General features: G+C 42.5%; 1 protein-coding gene across 6 annotated transcripts in view; it reads left to right on the plus strand.

Moving 5' to 3' along the window:
• The window catches only part of LOC100644660 (octopamine receptor Oamb), a 116,385-nt gene that overhangs the window by 47,228 nt on the left and 46,199 nt on the right, over positions 1 to 22,958 (plus strand). Inside the window, exon 1 of one of the 6 annotated variants that reach the window (XM_048412919.1) lies at positions 7,453 to 7,728. The exons of the other annotated variants lie outside the window; for them this stretch is intronic. The gene's annotated coding sequence lies outside the window, so the exon portion shown is untranslated. Of the gene's footprint in view, positions 1 to 7,452; positions 7,729 to 22,958 lie in introns of those variants that run through there. 6 annotated transcript variants of the gene reach the window in all.

Raw genomic sequence — 22,958 nt, forward strand, 5'->3', positions numbered from 1 at the left:
GTTCATGCTCCCTTCATTTATAATATCCAACTAATTCTCCACTTTCTCCTTACTAAATTACTAAATTACCAAATTTAACCAAACCAAGACCATCTTCCTCCCATCTGAAATTAGCCATCCTTCGCAAGATTATAAACCTCTACGACATTCAGTATCTCTTACAAAGTACCTGAAATCCTTCCCCAAACGTCCCCTAAACCCTTCGATCTCCCCTCGACCAATCCCCAGGGCAATACGTATCGCGACGTCGCGTCGCGATCCCATTCGACTTTTCACGTCGATTTAACGGCTATTCTCTCGAAAGAAGTCGTTTCGTCGTTATCAACCCTCGTCCTCCTGGTTATCGTCGCTATTCCAGTCAGCTTTCTCAATCGGTTCTTTCTGGTCTCTACAAGTTGATAGCACGTCTGGTACCACGTTTCTAATCGTACAAAACGAATGAGAGGGGGATGCTAGAATAGAATGGGATTGGAAACAACTTGGCTAAGTTTTACATGGATACTGTTTCTATGGAGCGTTTATTCATTTTTTATCTTTGCTGTTCATTATGTTTCCTTGCCTCGTGGCTTCGATCATTTTTTAACGGATTCTAAAAGATTCTAAAAGATTTTTTCACAGAAAGTCGCGGAGATGCCACGGGGATGGTTAAGATGGTAACATCCCTGTGTGAAAAAGCCTTGTTCCCGTAAAAGAGAACGTTTACGGTTACGTAAGATTGAATGAATTCTGTCTCGTTCGAGATCGGATGCCGAGGGTGGTGCGTTCATGCAATCGTTGGACTAAAAATAGTACACGGTTTTATTGCTTCGATCGTGTCCGTATTCCTCTGCTTCCTCTTTTTTCCCGTATTTAGCTTTATATGTATAGGTTTAAATGTTCAATTAGAGCTTCTTTTATCTCATGTATTATTTTACAGATACAATTAGATATTGTTCGTGGAAGCGTTTATCCTTTCACCTGTCTTTTTCCTTCAAGAGTTATTTTATAATCTTTAACTGCTTACTTATAGCTAAAAATTTGTCATAAAGAAATAAAATTTCTGATATATGGCGAACTGAATATCAGCGGTAGAGATGAAGATTTTGAGAATCTAAGTTCAGTCAAGCATTTCAACTTACGAATGATCGTTTCTCTAGTTTCGCAATTAATAAAGTTCATTGTTTGTTGCCACATGTATTCACGACGTTAAAAAATATAATCATCTTTTTATAATAATAACAACAACAAGTGGCATAAATTACAGGAAAATATATAGAAATATAGGAACGAATGTTATCTTGGAGAAGGGGCAATGGCGGGGTAAAGAGTAGTCGTGGGCAAGTAGTATGAAACCGTGTGCAGTCTGACACGCAATGCGTCTCGTGCGTTTTTCTGTAATGTTTGCGATATGCAGTATTACTTTGAAAACTTTTTATTATCATTTGTAATTGAAACAGGATTTAACGTAGTTTAATAATCGATAACGCGTAGCTACAACATCGTACTTGGCTGTAATCTGACAAGTTATTAAATCAAATAACAAATATATTTTTCTTCCTATGTATTTTTCTTTTTGTTATTTCTTTCTTACAAAGAACATAAGCAAAATATATGTTTCTATTAATAATTGACAATCAAAAGACTTTGCACGGTTAAAAAAAGATTCGATTCTGGAATGTAAATATAAAATGGAACATAACATGAAAAATGGTATAACACAGAAAAGAATGAATGTACGAGTGAAAAAAACGAATAGAATAAAATGCTAGATGGAGCACCGTGTAACGCAGAAATGAATTTGGATAGTTCAATACACAATCGATTATGATTCAAATAAAACATAATACAAAATCCATTATAATATGGACCATCCATTGTAACATTGCGAAATATAGCGTAGGAAACGCGGTATTGTACTCGTATACTGTAAACACAAACACAGCCTGTTTGACGCGACCAATTACCAGTTATTAAATTAGAAAGCCACCATCGCGGATATTGAAATGAAAAAATATCTAACGCGAGAAGAAAGACAAACTTTTATCCGTATATTACAAAGAATCGTTCAATATCTGAAAATGCACCACCACTTCAAATCTATACAATTTTTATGAAAAATTGCCAATTGGTCATTTCAACCTCTCTGGTATTTCTTGTGATAAAACTACAGGAAAATTTACGAGCACCATTATTCAAGCTTTCGAAAACACGACTGCCTGGGTTATTCTCGTTTCTTCGAGTTTATTGTACCTCCTATTTCGATAGAACGGTTTCGTGGTATGTGGGGAGAGAAATTTGGTCAGGACACGATGGCAAGCCATGAATTCTCAATAAGCAGAATTGGTGCTGTCGAGAGTGGAAACAAAGCAACGCATCCGGAAGATGAATGTGGCAGCGGTAAAGCACAATCATCGGCGAGTTATGGTGTCACCTTGCCTTTACTCTTCGTGTTTCTTCGTCGAAGAAACATCGATCGTTCTCCGTTTAGAAATATCTTACATAAATAACATAAAGAAGACATAATTTCTTGAAGAAACGGAAAAATAAACGCAAGTCGCGAAATTTTCTGAAGATGAAATGAATGAAAGAAAAACTGAAAGTTTCAAAACGCTATTAAAAATTAGATATATGGGGAGAATGACGAATGACGAAAGCAACCAAGAAAGGTAAAAGCGAGAGATAAAAGAAATTAGAGTAACAACGGACTAGGAACCCACGAAAAGAAGAAACACCAACGACAAACAGTGCATAAAAGGGAGAAGGAAAATAACTGTAAATTAGGTAACCGTCAAACAAGTGAAAAGTGAAAATTGAAAAGAACTGAAAAAGGAAAGGGCGAACAGAAAAGCGTAGAGAAAGACGACAAGAAAGACAATAAACGTATGTATAATCTAGACGATTAGATCCAAAGAAATCAAAAGACAACGAGAAAGAAAGAAGGAAGCACAGATGCAAATAAAAAGCTGGCAGCTGGCATCTATTCGAAAGAGCGTTGAATCAACGTGAACCATGACATTTCGGGGCAAAACGGGAGCTCACTTGAAGAACATGCGGTAGGAAACACATCCGCGGGTAATTTCATGTCGGTCAAGCTGTTTCCGTTGTATACGAATAAACTCTAATGTCTCCCCGTGTGTATTGTAAGGACGCTGCTACGCGGGCTGAAGCCACGGGAATTACGTGAATTCAAAATTACGAAAAACGACGCCTACCACGCACCATACCGTGCGTCATAGAACTTCTTTCTGATCTTACAGAAGTGGAAATATACATGGCGGCTTTTGTGTGGTTTATATGCTGGCTTGGATCATTCTTTCCTAGGCGCTAAGAGGAATCTTAGATCGGATTTTTAAAAAGTAAATTAATTTTGAAGTTTGAGTAAGAATTATACGATACAGGAAGTTTGCTCCTCTTGAAATTATTATCTAAAAAATATTCTGTGGGTGATAGATTTATTAGGGAGAGATTTTCACAATCTTTTGTAAATCCTTTTTATTTCGTACCTTGAATAATTTTCCGATAGATGCTAAAGGGAATTATAAAACAACTTCAACGACGAAATGAATTTTTAAGATTTAAGGATTATGTGATATTCATGAATTATTGTTCATTTTTATCATTTAATAGTTTTATTATAATTTTTTGGCGGATAACGATAGAAATTTTTAATCGATTCTAGAACCTAAACCAATCTTTAAAGTTGGAATAAAAAATACGTAATTTATAATTATCGAAAAATATCCTTTGGATAAATACGTTAATTAAGCTGATTAATTGGAAGTTGGAGAATATTTATGCAATTTATGCAGCTTGAGCAGATGTAAGTAGTACTAGTTAGTTGGTAGTTACAAATATTCATAAATTTGATCCCTCGTAGAAAATACTCCATTTTTCGAGGAAAAGAATCAAATGCAAACTTGTACTTGTAGTTCGTCTTATTTATTATTAATAAGTACCCACGCTATAATGAACTAATAATAAGATAATTACTAAGTTACGTGGTATTCAATTACCCGATAGGTATATTAGAACTGCTATTGAAATTACCTACGCCTCTATTAATAACCATAACCAAACAGTTATTAACATCCTCCGCTACCTTACACTACACAATCTACACGTCCTACATACAAATATTCATAACATCGATTGAAAATTCTAGAATCATGATCCAACGTAACCTAAAATTATTAAATTATAATGCAACGTTACCTAAAATTAAACTTAAAACCAATAAAACATTCTGGAAAATTCAATAATACTTAATAATACTCGCAGATAGTCAAGTTTCCATTTTATTATTTCTGTCATCGAGTATACATATATGGCGTGATTAGAGATACGTATCAGTTTATAGGAATCTTCATATCGTCATCTTGAATAATTCTTTTCATTAACTTACACTTATGTATTATGTTACATATAGAAACTTGTGTTGCTTTGCTTTAACAATTATCTATTAAACGTATTTGAACGAATCATTGTTACAAGTATCTCGATGTCAATTCACTAGCAATTTGATTTTAATTACCTGGATAATTTATCAAATAGCTATGAATAATAAATGCGGTATAGTTTTACGTTTTGACAAGATTTTTACTTGTATTAATCATTTGGTAAATGTGTTTCGATTAATCCAATTCCTACATTATATGCTTAAATTCCTACAAATTTCCATTTGAATATTCTCAGTCACTAATTGTTTATGAAAAATTCTATTACACTCGCTTACTACACACCAGTAATTTCAATTACCAGTAAGATAATTACCGTTTCATAAACAATCTCTCCGAAAACGATACTTTTGTATGGAAGCATTGGCAGCTGCCGATAGACTGAAATTAATTCGTCCCTCGGGGTCGTTCCAAGAAATCTTTTCCTTCTTTGGTATACGGAATGGCGAACGAAGCTTTCCGAGTAATTTGAGAAGAAAATCGATCGACCAGTTTTATTGTAATTTCATCATCAATCGCGATCTAAGCGAAACGAAGATGCGTTGAAAGATTTTTCAACGACCAAGTTGCCTAGAAATTTAGTGTGGAAAGTGTGCCGTCACATGGGGCAGTGTCGCTTCTAAAGGTTCGAGCTTTCAAGCGTCTTTAACACGAAAAGTCTGTCGGAGTGTATCGTGCGAACGACAGTGCGAGTTGAAGCAAGTTGAGGATCGAGGGTGCTTAGCACGCGACTTTGCAAGGCCGCGTGGCGTCGCGTCGCGTCGTGGGAGGCCATTTTATAACCAATTAGTTACCCTTTTTAAGAAACTGCCTACGGAAGTAGCACTCCAACGTCCTTCGACTTGGTGGAAGTGGTTGGCCAGAATAGAAAATCATTGTCCCGTGATGACTTGACGGCAGGACAGTCACGAAGCAACTCGAGGTTGTACAATGGCAGACGATTTATCGCGTCTGATCATCAAAGACTATCGATCGAGAGTTGCCAGATTTAATTAACGTCGTTTGACTTCGTTCCACGGTTATTCTTTCGTATCTCTTTTATTCTTTTGCTTCATCTTCGGAGCAAATTAACAATTGCCACGTAACTTTAACTATTTGTTCATTTGTTCGTGAGAATTACCCTCTAATTGTTACGGCGAAATTGAAATATTTATAATAATAATTATTTAACAAACACGCTACTAATAATATAATATTAATAACGTAACGACAACAACAACAATATAGTAAAATATATTATATAAAAATATAATAATTTTCTCTTTGAAACTAAAAAGCTTTTCAAAAGCTTTTGAAATTCGACAATTTGGATTTGATATGACTTAAAAAACAAGGAAGAAGAATGTGGTAACAGCAAGTACAATTAGTAAAATAGAAGTAAATTAGAAACAATTTATAAACAATTTTAATAGAATTCTGAATTTAGATTCGTATTCTAAAGCTACAATATTGTAGTATCGGGGAAATATTAGGTATAAATTCTTCCTGATACTATTTATAATTTGTTATTTATTTACAATAAGTTAGTTATACAGATATTAATGAGACTGAAAACGATGATTGTTTAATATGGAATTAAATGTAACAATCTAACTCTAATTTGACCACTCAGGACCGCGTCCTCTCGATCGCCACCAGATCCCCCGTCTTATATATCGTCGCCTTCCGGCGTCTCTTGTTGAATGTCCTTCGCCGACAAGAGGTCGGATTGATAGCTCGTCTTCGCACTACCTTAAATTCTCTTGCAGCCGCCTCATTTTCGCTTTTGGTTCGCTTCTTAGAACTCACGACAGAATTTGTTTGTGCAACTCTACAATTCGCACGATACTCGGTGCATCCTACAAAAAACTTCATCGCAACCGTCCGTGTCGTTTCCACCCGACGTTACTGCGGTTATGTTCGCCGCAACCGATTCATCTAACGAAATTTTGTTCATTACGACGGTGTCCTTGAGACAAGCACTCGTGGGAACTACAACTGCCTGCTTATGTTGCACGTTTTCGACATGAGGTAAATCCTTTCTCCTCGCGATACTACAATATAATTTACATTTCAATTAGACGAATTAAGAACTAGAATCTGTAAAACGAAAGATTAGAAGACGAATTTAATAGAATAATTGTTCGAACAAATTGTTTTATTTCGATAAAATATTACGTAGAAATTCCGGTGTAGAATTGAATTCGATTTAATCAGATCTCTTAACCTTCTTCCAGATGCCTGATTGTAGAAAAAAATCAAACACCGGCAGTTCCGCCCGATCGCCGCGCCACGGGATTATCCTGTCACGTTTCAGGGATTCGATTCTAATGAAAGCCTTCTTCGATAAGTCCCTTTACGATTCACAGATTTGCTGTTTCCCGTTTCTCATTTAGATGGTCATGGCTGAGCAAGAATCGGGAATCGAAAATTTACATACTGTTCAAAGATAATAATTCGCGTTTCTAATTTTTGATAAAAAGAAGAAATTGGTGAAAAGTATATGATCGAGTAAACAATGATTACAATTTCACGAAATACTTGTAAAATATATCTGTTAGAGGTGTATGAGAGTAATATTGGATATGTAGTTAGAGAATATTGCTTGAGTAACAGTATATAGACCAGCTTTCATTTTCATGGGAATTTTCAAAATATTCACAGGAACGTGATTGTATTCAACTTCTCGAGAAATGAAATCATTCACTCGCTTATTTATCACAAGAGATCGTACAAACCAATCACGCTTCAACGTAAATTTGTAAAACTACTGCTTCTCAAATGCTTCCTCCTATTTCTCTAGTAATTTATCGATATATTTGTAATTTATTCCGAGTGACTTATATAGAAAAGGAAACAAGATTTTTGCCCTCCTACTCGCAACTCAACCACACCAAACTATGCCAAACTACTTTTCTCGCATTCTATCCATAATCTTCCACACGAACGTTCGCATTTCATTAAAAACACGCTTCAAAATGAAAAATGCCCTGAAAAAGAATTCTGCAAAAAGAAAGAGAGAAAAAAAGAAGCAAAATTACATGAGTTTTTATTCAAGGTTCTACGTACGTTAATTCAATACGCGTAAGGATCGAAAGAGCAATTTGCAAACGAGTTAGAAGAAAATTCTACTGACCCTGGAGACTAAAAAAAAGGAGAATCTGCCACATTTCTTGCACGTGTTATCAACAACGTGCAATTCCCCTTCTTTGGATTCGAATTGGTGCCATTCAGCTGAGATCTCTTTACGGCTAATAATGGACGAGGAGCTTTAAACTGGAACCGCGATACAGAAAGAAATCGTCGATTACATTGCGTGAGTTTCTGCAACGGGGAATGCATTTTCCCATTCAGCGTTCACAGAGTGCTTCCGTTTGTTCCCAACTCTTCTCTCTTCTCTGTCCTCTGTTCTCTCTCCTCTCTCCGTGCATTCTGTAATGCGATTACGGTCTCATCGGAAATGATTGGCCGTCGCGTCTGATCAATGCCCGGTTCGTATCACTTAATCCCGCTAGAATGGCCACTAGAACGTTCTGCGTATTACGTAAAACGGGGGTAATTTATTAATTCATTCGCCATCACGACACTCATCGTCTGTGCTTAGGTTCAATCGTTTGTCGTTGCTGGATAGCGATAGGGGGTTAAGTAACAGAGTTTAAACAGAAATTTTCTTCTACATATTTTGTTTGTCGAGTGAAACGAAACAATCTATACGCGTTGAGGCGAATCCAGATCAGATACCGATAGGTTCAGAGATCAAAGGTAAATGGTGGAGCAGTCGTAGAGAGGATGGAGCTGTGAGCGTAATGGAAATCTCCGGGAAAACTGGAGAATTCGGACAAGGAAGTTAATTCGAGTGAAGGGCTAGTGCCTGTGGAAAAAAGTGGGTATAAGAACTAGCGGAATTCGGTCTGGAAAGACATGACAGGCGAAATACAACCGCGTGTGATGTTATGGCGGTGAGGAAGCCATATTGGAATGAGTGACAACAGTGCTGCTGCACGAGCTACCCGGGAAACTACATCCATATTGGCACGCGTGCCGAAAGCGCGTCGCGCGGGCCATTTGAAAGTGGTAGTGACTGGTGGTAGTGACAAGTGTGGATACAAGAGGTCATTTTGCGCGCCCAATGGGGAAAAAGGACACAACTGTGGGGGAGGATAAAGAGGCGGACAAAAGCATGAGAGGAGGGGCTGAAGCGGAGTTGACTATTGAGCCTACACACGTCAGCACCAGAAATATGAGGAAGGCGGTCCTTTTTAAGAAGTGGTTCTTTTGCTCCTCACTGAACGCGAGGAGCCTATGGACTGAGGAAACGATGGAGGAAGAGAAGACCCCCGCCGTCGAAGCGCCCCGCGCGAAGAAAAGGAAGGCCGGCAGATCTTCCGAGCTCCCCACGGAACTGGCCGAAGAGATGAGGACATCTACTACGGCGGACATAGGAGCGGAATTGCTCCGTCGGGCTTCTGAGGTGACCAAGGTTGCCGAGACATCCCGCAACTTCAAGGGCACACACGTGAAGATGCTGAGAGAAGCGGCGAGGTCCATTGCGCCGCTGGCGCAACAGGGATGGTGAGAAGGATGGTCCCCGCCCCTGGCGCCTTCGCGATAATGGAAGGACGCATAGCGGCATTAGAGGCTGAGAACGAAGTGCTCTGAAAGCGCTGACTTCGCGCTCCACGGCAGAGAAGAGCAGCGAGACAGCGCGTCTCGCCGTGATCGAACGCAAGATGGAACGCAAGAAGGAGCTAAGCCCCTCGCTGACCCAGCTGATGGGGGAACGCCTCCAAAATATCGAAAGAAGATGAGAAAAGGAGGTCGTCCCCGATGAGACCACGAGAAGGGTGGAGCCTGGAGTTCCAAACATTCCAGCGACCAAGGGAGGACAAGTGGCTACTCCCGGAACAGAGGCGAAGAGCCCGAGGGAAGCCCCAGAGAGAGGATTGGAGAACGTGCGAAGAGGGGGAGACAAGCTGCCCCTCTCACATATACCGCGAACATCGGCGGTAACGATCACGCTGAAGGATAGATCGGGCCAATCCTACGCGAAAGTGTTGACCGCGGCCAAGGACAGCGTCTCTCTGGCCGAGGTCGGCATCGACGCGGTAAGGATGCGTAAAACTGTGACCGGAGGCGTCGCTCTGGAGGTCTCCGAGGACCAGAAGATGGAGAAGGTCCGAGCAAGGTCCGCGTAGCGACACCCTTCCGAGCCGCGGAAGCAAGGATGACCAGAATAGATATTTCGGCCACCAAGGAGGAAATCAGGAACACCCTGGCGAAGGAGAGTGGCTGCAAGACGGAGGACGTCCAACTGGGAGAGATCCGCCTCGCACGAAACGGTCTTGGGTCATCGAGCGAAAACCTTTGCAATGCTACAGGTGTCTGGAAATTGGGCATATAAGCAAGACATGAACCTCCAAGGACAGAGGGCACCTATGCTACAGATGCGGCGACTCGGGACACCAAGCCAAAGGATGCACTGCCGCAAAACCGAAATGTCTGCTTAGCGAGGAGCACCATCGGTAGACAGGATGGGAGGACCAAGTAGTATAATAGTATCTTCTTTGGTAACGGGTGCTTTTCTCGGATAGAATTTCCATACAGTACCCGGGCACTCCTAGGGCCATAGGGGTCGGGTTACGCCCACCCAGCACACAAGGCCCTCAGTACCTTGCTACCTGGATTAGCTAAGCCTGGCAGGGGCTGTCGCTCGTCTCAGGTCGAGCGGGGTATATTCTAAACCCTCCCGTCTCTCCAGGATGGTTCCGGAGCAGGTGGGACGCTGCTCACCCGCCGAAGGCCATTCGGTGGAGTCAATACACCTTAAATCGGCCCTCTTGCCAGCATCTTAGCCATCAACCACTACCACCACGAGTCCAAACCCATAAATTGGACGAGCAGAAGGGTCGCTACTCCCTCCGGGCTTTCACTCGACCCCTGTGGTACCATTCTTAGTCATTAGTGGGATTATCGTCAGGATGTACGGCCATGTCACTACTGGCCGGCGATCTGCTAATCGAGCTCAGCAGTTCCAGATGGAACTCACGTAAGCGGGGGCCTCGAGGTACAATATGCCCGGAAACTTATCCCGACGGTCAGGATGGGGGGACCAGCCTGCACCCCCCCCCCCCCATCGAGAGGCTCCCCGCCGCAGGGACCCCCGACCCTAAACCCGCAAGCAAGGAGGCTGGCATGGAGGAAGTCATGGATGCAATAACCTTAGGTGATTGAGAAAATGCGCATCCTTCAGACCAACTTGGGACGATCAAGACGAGGCAAGATCTGCTCTACCAAACCATTCGGCACAGCACAGTCGCCCTAATGGTGGTGGCCGAACCATACAGAGTTCTGGATGCTCCGGACTGAGTCGGAGATACGGACGAAATCACGGACTGTCACTTGGATATCAACGCCAAGGGCGTTCGCTCATGGAGCCCTGCTGGAGCGCGGCAACGTATACGTCGCGGTTGAGTGGGCATGAATGATGGTGGTGGGCGGCGCGTATCAGTGGATGGACAGCGTTCGAAGAGTTCCTGAACGGGGTTGGTGACTGCGTCCGGCGGCGCCTTCCTCGACAGGTGCCCGTCCTGGGAGACTTCAACGCACACTCCTCGGAGTGGGGAAACCGCAGGTCCAACGCGCGTGGCCGTGCGCTGTCAGAATGGGCCGGGGAACTCTGACCCATGTTGGTGAACAGGGGCTCGGCCAGCACCTGCGTTGCGTGGAGAGGGAGCTCCGTCGTTGACATCACACGGGCCTCCCCCGATGCATTCAGGCAGATTTCAGGCTGGAGAGTGGCCGAGGGGGTCAAGACACTCTTGGACCTCTACATATTCATGGAGGTGGTGATGGTCGCGGCCCGCCGAGAAGAGGACGCGCGCGTCCACCACCAAGGTCGAAGATCAAGGAAAAGGACGACGATCTGCTTCGAGAGATCGCAATAGTGGCTGCCTGGAACTGGCAGGTCTCGACGACGCCGAGGGAAACAAGCGTGGAAGAGGAGGCTGAGAACTTCCGCCGAGTCATGACGACAATATGTGACACGTCCATGTCGCGAACTACGCTGGACACCGGGTGAAGCAGAGCCGTGTATTGGTGGACTCCCGACATCGCGGAGCTGAGGGCGAAATGTGTCGGGGCTCGAGGACGGTACCTGAGGGCCCGCCGCTGGCGAGGAAGAGGTCTCTCTGCGCTACCAAGCGTACCGCGTGCTACGGCGCTCGCTAAAAAAGGAGATCGAGATCGCGAAGGACAGTGCCTGGTCTGAACTGAACGAAGCAGTCGAGTCCGACCCATGGGGAAGGCCATACAGGATGGTGACACGAAAACTTTGCGAACTCACGCGAAAGGCCCTCTGGCAACGACGAAGATGGGACCGGGGCTGCTGCTGCAGATCATCGGGACACTCCTCCCCCCGCAAGAAGACTGTGCGGCAGAACAGTCGCAGAAAACAACCTGGACGGTGGAGTGGACAGACGACTGGGAAGTCACAGAGGAGGAGCTGTGGGAGGCCACCACAGAGAGTGGCCTCCCGCGACGTGGCGCAGGGCCCGGACGGAATCCCGGGCCGGATCAGGGAGGACGTGATGGGGGTCATGGCTCCCAAACTTCGGCGCCTCTACACGAGATATCTGAGAGAGGGAGTCTACCTCCGGGCATGGCAGACGGCGAGGCTGGTCTTGCTGCGTAAAGAGGGCCGACCAGCGACTTCGTCGTCGGCGTACCGGTCGATATGCCTGCTGGACGAGGTCGGCAAGCTCCTCTAGAGAATGGTTGCCGCCCGTATGGAGCAAAACATGTTGGGGCGGGTGCCGCGTTGGCGCGAAAGCCAGTACGGCCTCCGGAAGGGACGCTCGACGGTGTCTCTGGACATCGTCAACGCATTCAACTCCATGCCGTGGGACAGGATAGTGGAAGCCCTGGAACACTACGAGGTTCTCAGCTACCTCGTTCGACTGATCCGCGTCTACCTCGACGACAGGTGGGTATGCTACGCCAGCAGGGAGGGGCAGGAAAGGCAGCGCGTCGAGCGCGACGTTCCGCAGAGCTCGGTGTTGGGACCTATCCTGTGAATCATCGCGTACGACGAGGTACTGCGTTGTCTGCTGCCTCCGGGTGCTACGCAGACGACACTCTGGTTTTGGTCGGGGGTCGCGGGTGGCACGAAACGTTGCGCATCGGCGAAATCGCAACGGCCTGCGCGATTCGTGTTGTGCGCGGACTAAGCCTGAGGGTCTCCGTTGCAAAGTTGGAAGCCATTTAGTTCTACGACTAGAGCAGGCGAGGGACTCCTCCGTCCCATTTGAGCATAAGCATGGCAGGCGAAACCATCGGCGTGGGATCGCGGATGAAACACGTGGGTCTCGTCATCGACAGCTAGTGGACGTTCGAGCCGCACTTCGACTTCCTGATTCTGAAGGTGTCGGTGGCTGCCAACGCCTTGTGTGCCTGCTGCCGAATATCGGCGCGGCGAGAGTCGCGATGCGCCAACTATACGAGGGCGTTCGGTCCCGAATGATGTACGGGGCCCCGGTATGGGTGGACGATCTGTTGGCGAGTCGTCGCAGCATCCTGCTTCTCAGGAGGTTGCACAGAGTAACCGCGATCAGAATCGTTAGGGGATACCGAACGGTGTCCCCTATGCGCGTCGACGATCGTTTTGGCCGCGTCTTCCCCGTGGGAGCTTCGGGCATTGGTGCTCAAGAGGAGATATACCCATATGAAAGTGTGGGACCCGGGAGAGGATTCAACCGAACAAGGGAAACGACCTAGGAACCCCCGAGAAGGACGCGTGGGACCAGTGGCGATCCCAGCTGATCAATAAGGGAGGCGAACATCGAGGCTTGGAGGCGGTCCTCCCAAATGGGGAGACATGGAGAAGCCGCCGCGGCCTCCCGCTCACCTACAGGATGACCCAGGTGCTTACGGGACACGGTGTGTGCAGCGAGCGCCTGATAAAAATCGGACGGGAGACGACGGACATCTGCAACCACTGCGAGGAGGGCAGGGACACGGTGCAGCACACGCTAGAATTTTGCCCGGCGTGGGACCTGTCCCGCTACACTCTATGTCACGTCATAGGAGAGAGATTGGCCCCCTCGGCGATCGTAGAAGCGATGCTGAGCGGGCCGCAGAAATACGAGGCTCGCAAAGGAGCGGACAGAAGGAGAGAAAAAGAGAAACTCTCACCCTTGCAGGATAACGCGATGGAGGGGGGTGGCGGTCAGGCGCCCTAGAGCCGATTCAACGCCATCCCAACGGACTGCGATTAGAATGGGGGGATAATACATTATAATATAACAATCGTTATATTTTATGCAACAAAATAATATAATCAAATTTTACGTAAATTCGTGGTACGAATAAAGCCAAAGAGACTATATGTACAAGTTTCGAAACGACACGATTTATCTTCCAAAATGTTTCACGATGATAACGCTCTACCGAGTTCCTTTCAAAGGATTCTTCAAAATCCATTTTGGATATCCAACGAGAGAAAAGAGTTAGGATAAAAAATTCGTATTAACTTCAAGGAACAGCAACAGAAATCGCCAACACACTTGCTACGTCGCGTGGAAGTCCTCCTGAAAAGTTTGCCATGCCGATGGCGGCACGACAACTTCCGCATATAATCTGGATCAAGACCTGTAGATCGTAAAATCAGGGACGATACGATGGATCGAATCGTTATCGTTACATACGTATACAACATTGTCTCATCATTGTACGCAACGGATATTTTTTACGTGATACGAATTACTTAAAAACGAAACTACAAATTGGCTTAAAAAATGATACTGATAAATAGATGCTTCGTGCATCTTGAATATTTTCGAAATCGTAATTATTCATTATATGTACACGTATACGTTCGTCGACTTGTGACTCATCACAGGGGCATCGAATTTGAATCTGAAACATTCCGATAAAATATAAATGGCGTAAATGCGTAAAAAAATCGTTTCACAGCATGATTTAGACGAAAAAAAAGAGCAAAAGAGAAACAAATTTTTTAACGATACGTTTTCTCGGCATTGCGAAAGCATGAAAAACTCGAGGCGTGGAAATATTTCGTGAGCTTTAGTCACTCGAGATGGCCAAGTGGCTTCGAGGGGTGAAATTTTTGAGAGGCCACGTCTCTTCACGTCCCCAAGATGGAACAATGGACTTCTCGATTCTCGACGAGCGTCTCTTACCGTCGACCCGTTCATTGCGTTGGCCCCTTTTGTACTGGAAACAATGGATACCGTGACTGGGAGAAGACCTCCTTGGTCGTGTCGTGTTGCAATTTCTCGTTTACCCTTTTCGCGTGCACCGCGTCCTGATTCACTTAAAATCCCTTCGAGAGATACCCAACAATTCGATTCCTGTCGAACAATCGAGAAACTTGTGGCTACCCGCGGATTCCGCGCTAATCGTGTAACTTGCTCCGACTCGATGATTCGGACTAAAGTTGCACAGCGAAATTACGAGAAAAAGATAGTTGTATCGGTGAAACATTAGGAAAGTAAAATCGCGAGGATCGATTGTGTTATATATATTTATCATTTTTTATTTTAGCCAGTCGTTGGATTATTTTACAAAAATATTATAATACAAATAAAGATATAGTGACGGAGCTTGGCAATTCTTATTTTGATGGATTGCAGGGCCAGGGTTAAGGTAAAGGATAAAGGATAAAGGATAAAGATGGAGATCGGCTCGGGACAAGACATACGGCTGGCTTTCACAAAAACAGTAGAACCGTTTGCATTAATCTCGAGCTTGTATTTTCAATTTTGGAAGTACAAAATAAAAACAGAGATACAATTCCCATATAATTATGTTGCATCGGTTACATAATTTCGAATCGATGTCCATGTCTTCGACAGATTCGTCGAACGTTCGAGCAGCGTCGATAATTAGCCTAATGACAAAACGGCGGCGCATTGCAAACAGATGGGAGATTTGGCTGGTGGTACGCGTTATTTCCGTTCAATTACGTCATTTGATCGAAGCCTGGAAACATTTGCGAAGCCTGGCTGCTTCGTCCGTTTTACGTTTCCCCGATTCACCCTCTCCCCCTCTCTACCAATATCCGGTGATTACAAGCTCGCGGTTTAAGATCAACTAACCGAAACGCGAACCGTGTCGTCCAATTTAGATCGATGAACATCGTACTTCCATGTTTAACGTGTTTCTCCTCTTTCTTTCTACGATAAATCAGCTTTCCTCGTTCTAATTGTATATTATAGTAATCGTGTAATGTGACCAAATTCACTACTTTCTAAATACAATTAAAGGAAAATAATTTTACAAAGTTTACGCTATACATGTATGTACATGCTTCCATCGAGGATTTTGGAAATCCTTCTCGATAAATGCAATTTATCTTACTATGAAATCTGATGGAGATGTGACGCCGATGAAATCGAAGAAGAACGAGCGATCAAGAATATCAATTACGTTCTCTAATACGAAATATTCGAATCTCGTTATCGTCTAATTTCAATCTTTCTTTAACATTTATTATCTCCTAATTCAAATCATTCCACGTACGCGTATCTTCAAAATGACTCTCTCAATTCAACTTACGTTTACTTTAATTCAATGTATCTTCGTCCTCTAACTTGCATTTATAATTAGCGATTTATACGTAATTTCGAAACTGGCGTCTAATCGCCAATTTCCCAGTCGAAAATACCGCGTCACAACTATTCGCGTATCTCGTTGAAGAAGGTTATTCCAACAGAGTCACGTTGCACCGATAAAATTCAGCTTGATTCCGTCATGCACTTTTGACCGATGATCCGTACTTGTTACTTTCGGCTGCCAGTTTCGCCTGTCCACTGTTAATCCGTTCCACCCCTGCGAGCAAGGGTTGGCAATGGTCGTGACGCAATAGCTCGTGTTCCCTTTACTCGGTTTATCGAGGTTGGTTTAACGTCGTGTCGTCAACCAAGTCGCCGCGTGATTTTTCCGCTCGTAGCCGCGTGCATTATGATGCCCACCACTGGATAACGAAGCGTAATGGCGGCCACGATTCGATTAACCCTCGCAGGGCTTTACCGGCCAATCTAGGAAATTTGTTCGCGCGTCACGGCTCCATGAAAATCCAACCAGCCCGATAACAGAATCTCCGAATATGGCTGGAAATATCGTGTAGGATATCGGAAATATCGGTGTCTTGAAATTTGCAAATTTTTATTATGTTTGTTTCGACCGGATAACAAGAAAATTGTTCAAGTTATTGGTACGTACGATATAATACCGCGACGCTAATCACAATACTTTAAATTAATGGTAACCTCGTGCTAATTATTAAATTAGACTAAATACAGGCTCACATCGACATTTGAATGCACAATTATCTCGCTATGGGTTGCTCTGTACGATATAAAAGGGGAGAATTTATATATTCCGTTGCTTATTCCGTCAGGATACCAACCATTTATCGTAACTTAAAGCTAAGGACATACGTAAACAATTTTTCCGTAACTATAACGTTTAATTGTACAATAGATTTAAAAAAAAAGGAAAAGAAAAAAGAAGATATCGCCCTCGTTGTACACACTCACTCCGTCGTAGCTTCATGACTATGGGACACGTGGTCAGCGGCCACGAATCATCGGAAACGAATGAACAGAGGAATAGCGAGGATTGGAGAATACGAGCAGCGAATGTCAATGAGGCTTATTAAAGTCAATATCGAGTGTGTACGATTTTCGTTTGTCGCGTATAGTCCAACATAACGTGGTCGTGGATATGTGTACCGAATCGAGAGAAAAGGAAGCCGCGAAATTTTCGTTAATTAAATGGGAAGAGAACGACCATGGCTTAGGTTACGCAGAATTTCCAGCACGCTCATCGCGCACCTACCTGTTTTTTCCGTTATTTTCTTTTTACCTCTACGTTTTAGTTTTTCCTGCACACGCTGGCTGAGTTTGTTAGCCGAAGCGCAAGCGAAACAGGACGAATCAAATCTAAAAAATCTCGGACTAACGTATGCAAGTTACTTTTTTGTTATCGTTTAGCGGAGGTTCTCGCGATGTCAACTATCGGATTTAATAATAATTTCGAGTATTTTTCGTTGGAAAAAGAAAGATGTAAAATAATCTTTCCGTAGTGAAAATGAAAAGGCTGAATTTTTTATCAAAAAGGAAACAGAAAATTCACGAAAGAATAGAACAAGTGGCGGGTTTCCACCGAAATCACGTGTGACCACAATTGTGACCAGTTGCTAAGCCACGAGTCATCAGCCGCGTAGCAACACACTGAATCGTGTCGCCACGCTGTCGAAAATTCGCTCAAAAATTCGCTTCACTAATTTTATTTCTCATTCCTCCAGTCACCTTTCTCGTCGTTCTTCTATCAAAAGCACACGAAATCAACTAACGCTCAATTTTCACCTACCGATATCCGTTTTTCTCGTTATCTCTCTTTATCTATATTTATTCGCCCGAACCTGTCGCGTAATATTCGATGTATTCCGTAGTCATCAAACTCGGCATTCTTCCATTAAATTTAATTAATGTAATCGGTCGACGAGTGGAAATTAACAAAGTTAAACTTGCTCGAACCGGCTCTTTTACATATTGTTCGTGATCTTTTAACATTATTTTCGTTCTCGTTATATTTTTATTTACTTTTTTATAGATTTGGATCGATCAGGCAATTTGAGGTGAAAAGAGGTAAAATTTTTTCACAGCTATGGCAAGAACATCGAATTTTCGATATTTGATCGTAAAGATCCGTTCGTCTGTTCGATTACCGAACTGCATCGTACGTAAACGATTCATAGAATTCATACGACGAATCAAACATGGAACACGAAGAAAATTAGGGAGGGTCGAAGTGTGGTGGTCGCGTCGCTAGAGGGGGCTACTTCTGGCGGAGTAGCGCGTGAACACGTAATTATAGCGGCACACGTAGGAGAAACCCGTGTACGACGCAATCACAGGGTCGTCTATTGCTGTCTGGCCATTCGCAAATATTGACATTCGAGCACAACGTCCAGCGTTAGGACCACGTACCGGCTATCTCCGGTCAATTGGGTTAATTGAATTGCAGGTCGACGCCATTGGAAAACGCGTCCGGAACAATCCACAAATTATCGCGAACGCGCCATCCAGATCGTTACAATTTTTCTCCTTTCTCTTCTATCTGGAAGAAATTTGACAAACTCGTTCGATTTGCGCGGTTCGATAACTTGTATCCTATTATGTTTTACACTATTATAAATTGTGGTGCAAATTTGTTGAATACTTCAACGATCGCAACTCGTATCCATAATACGACACTAAATCTAACGAAATCTAGGATCTAGAAATATGTAGAGAGTATTTTTTTAAGAATAGACATCGGGGACAGAAATAAAAAAATGTTCGGTTATAGTCAATGATACGACGTATCGTACATGTCGAAAATCATCCATCTATCAAATTCATCGAATCGGTTGGTCGGTCTATTAAAAATTATCGTCCAATTTCATTCAAATTTTTCCAAATTGTTATTACGATCAACTTGTAAAGCAAATAATTCTAAAAATGTACACATTTTATTTTAATCCTAAAAACCTAGGTCAATGCAAGAACGTATGTCAATGCATGTACGTAGCGATGGAGTATAGAAACGATAGCAAGCGATTCGCGGCGATTTCGATAAACAGTCCTCTCTCACACAGATCAAATACGTATACGTTCAGTAAAGTTGCCGCAATGTGTTATCGCATACCACTGGCTTATTATATCAAGCTAAACTACCTCAACTACAGATCCAAGCATTTCAACAAAATGCCTAATTTCTCTGTTTTCTACTTCTTTATAACGTTTCGTTCAATCTTACCTTCGTAAGATTAGAACTTGAAACGCCAAACTTTTTAATAAACTTATGGCTATCATTTCTGAAATATTAATTTATATTATCGAAATATTCTTGGCTTCTAAATGAATAACGACCGTTGAGTAAAAATCGGAATTTCTGATATGTTCAAGATACTGATGTTTCGTTAATTAATTTTACAACGTTAATGGTTAAAGTTGTGATCACAGTGAGATTATCAAACGATATGCGTTGTATCAAATTTTTTGTATAGATATAACAGAAACAGTTACTACTCAACAAATTGTTTCAAGAAACGTAGGCTTGAATAAAAAATCGCAAGTAAATTAATTTTTGTTCCATTCTATGGTGAAATAATAAAGAATCCATAGAAAAGTCATTTACTTGTTTCAACCAACTAACATGTTACTAACTAAATATATAGAATGTACATATGTATGTGTGTATACATTTTCTAAATATTTTATTCAAATAATGTACAAGCCTGCAAAGTACATTTTCATACGACTGTAATATGTTGGTAACCATTCTTTCCAAAACTTGTGAGCAAATTCACGGTCTGGCGAAATGAAACAAACGCCGTTATTAAGGACAAGTATACCCGTAGTAAGCGTTGTAGAGAGGAGAATCTTGTCCGAGTATCCGTGTGCGGCCCTATGCCGGCCAACTTCTCCACAGACGTTCCGTAGTTAATAATACCTTGTTAAGTGGCCGGCCTTGTTCAGTGCACTTAAGTCATGCATACTGTATGCGAGAGCGTGCAATATAGGTACAGGCTCGAAATTACCGCCTTGATTTACGTCAATATTATCGTGGACGCGCGCGTGGAAACGCGAGCCTCGACGAAAGTTGCGACCCAACAGAATGTAAATTGGACCGAAAGGTATCTCTCTGATCTACATACGTTTATGTAGATAGATGGTCCATTTCAAAAGGATGTTTTGTTTCCTCTAGGGCAAACTTTCGTACCTTTCAGTCGTTGAGCGTGGTTGAGGGTAGTTTCAAGTTTCAATAACCAAGTTGACCATGGTTCTGCCCAGTTGCTAAGAAATCGTTTGATATTTTACTTATCTCCAACGTTCATCGTGCTTTCTAGTTGTTTGTTTTCATTCACTTTATATATATAAGGTCTTTGATCGTTCACACTTGAATTACTCTTCGCGAGAAGATGGAGTTGTTCGTTTCTCTATGTCGAATATGGCAAAATACGACGAGTTCTTTTCGGCAACTCGACAATCTTGAAGCAATACATATATACTTGACCTTGCGTCCTTGCTTCAAAGAGGAAATCCCTTCGAAGATCCAATATTTAGACGATACGATTGCAAGAATGAGATCGGAATAACGTAAGCATAAGATATAGAAAAATAGATAAAAATTAAAGAACAAGATGCGAAATACATACTTGCTACACATTTCGTTTACTATTTAACGAATCGCGGTATTTTTGTTCCAAATATCTGTTCTACCAAGCATTCGTGTGTTTTTATTTTTCATAAAAATGAATTCTTCTTTCCTTTGGGTAAAGATCCTTAAAACCTTAAGCTTAAGATCCTTAAAACCGAATAGTCAAACATCTTTTACTATCCTTTTTAGATAGATGTTAACCTGTTTACATTTATACAAGATAAATCATTACGTAAAATACAGACATACGATTAGGTAACTTGGAAGAGACACCGTGTCATAGAGGATTAATCGGACTTTAGCCGGTTAACGAATTGCTGTGCAACTAGGCGTCGACAGTCAAGGTGTATTCAGGCATCGATCAATCAACGACTTGCGAGGAAACGAAACTTGGTGGAGAACGGAAAGGCTTTCAGCCTTCAGGGCAATAGCTAGCACAAAGTTCACCAAGTCAATCATCGGACATATACATATGTACGTGTATCCGATGGAGACGATACCAACGATGTTTGCAGTGAATATTCCAGTGAATATTCCAGTGAGTATTCCAGTATGGTTCAAGGTGTAATCTCGTAAATGTGGTTTCTTCGCAAAAAACTAACCCTTGTCCTGCTTTTAACAAATTATTGAAAAATTGGAAACAAGTGAAACAATAGTGTTGTCGTCCTTTAATGAGAAATTTCTATAATCATGAAATAACGAGTTAATAGAAGCAAATAGGTTTCTGATAAGTCGATTTTAACTCCTTCAAATACATATATGTAAATGTAATATAATATAATTTCAACAAAAATTTAGCAATTTAGAGAAACGGGGCAAATCAGAGAAAATATTTAGCCTAAACAAGCGCATAATATCAAAATCAATACCAATCGATATCGATATCGCCTTCGGTTTTCACCTTATAATCAGCTTAACTTACTATAATAATAACCTTATAATATAATATAACCTATATGATATATAATAATAACCTTAACTGACTCCGTTTTCCGGTTTGGAAGAAAGGCAGGTTGCTTCCAAAGGAACGAAGGAATAAAATATTTGCCATCCTTCGATGAATATAGCCAGCAATAACTGGCCAGCTTAATAACGAACAGCGTAGCCGATTAATGGAAGGCTAGATGAGCTTTTGCAACTTCATTGTGCCGCTCTTTCCGCCACCATTGTACTCACCGATCCATTATGACGGTCTGAAAAGATCAACCGCAATCACTGCCTGCTTGAAAGCTCGATCGCTTGGTTTCAAACCAAGTCGTGCAATTAGCTAATCGAACGGTGGTTAGCCGATGCTTTTTCGATCGATAATAGGCAGAAATGGAAGCTTCGAGGTGGTACGGTGTCGTCATCCAGTTTGGATGTTGGGGGTGTTAAAAGGAAGGCAAAGGCCTCAAGTTTCGAATCGTTGTAAGAAAGAGGCGAGTGTCGCTTGTTTTACTCTTTTTTATAGCCAAACTGTCTTAAGTCAAAAGTCTTTGTTTTTTCATATGAAAGGATATCCTAAATGTCTGACAAGCTATTTTAACGAAATTACTCAAAAATAATCCTGAGAAATCTGGAGAAACGAGACCTTTCTTTTATCAAATAACGTAAAAAATGTTTAATTTTTCATCTTCTTAAGTCTACACGATATCAAGTTACAGGTATTAGCTTTTCTTGCCCTTAACTAAAATAAAATTTTACTCCTCCGAGCGAATAGAGCAATTACGAGAGGCGAACCTTTGGTAACGACTCTTGGCGCAACATGGATCAAGATCGAGAGAAATTGAATCGAGATGTAGGTAGCTCGTCAGCGTGAAACGCGACTCTAACGCGGCTCTGACTCGGCTAGTACCTTATGGAGAGCGTCGACGCGATGCGACACGAACTTGATTAAAGAATCGAAGGAATCGACGCCGACGCGACGCACGCCTCGAAAACGGTGGCAAGATCGATCCGTGTTCCTGGTAAACGAACAAAGGCGACGATAAGCAAGCAATCTCAAATTCGTTGGTGGCGCGGCACGGCGTTACGTTAATATTTACGTTGCACGCTCGAACGCGATCCACCGATGACGTGATTGCACCAACGTTTTGTCGAGAAAACGCCATCGCGATATTATTCTCCGTCGATTAGATCACCCTCTCTGGTTAAGCTCGACAGTTATTAACTTTAGATACTTTCGAAATTCTTCGTTTCATATATGCTATGTACGACAGAGAAATACAGGGTAGAAACGTAGAAACATTCAAGAGCGCAGCAAAAATTTCCACAATGCTTCCTTGAAATCGAAGAATAATTAAAAAGAAAGCAGTAAAAGAACCGAGATACGACTACGTC

This window comes from Bombus terrestris, chromosome 15, assembly GCF_910591885.1.
Source record: "Bombus terrestris chromosome 15, iyBomTerr1.2, whole genome shotgun sequence".
In the NCBI taxonomy this organism is placed as follows: Eukaryota; Metazoa; Arthropoda; class Insecta; order Hymenoptera; family Apidae; genus Bombus; species Bombus terrestris.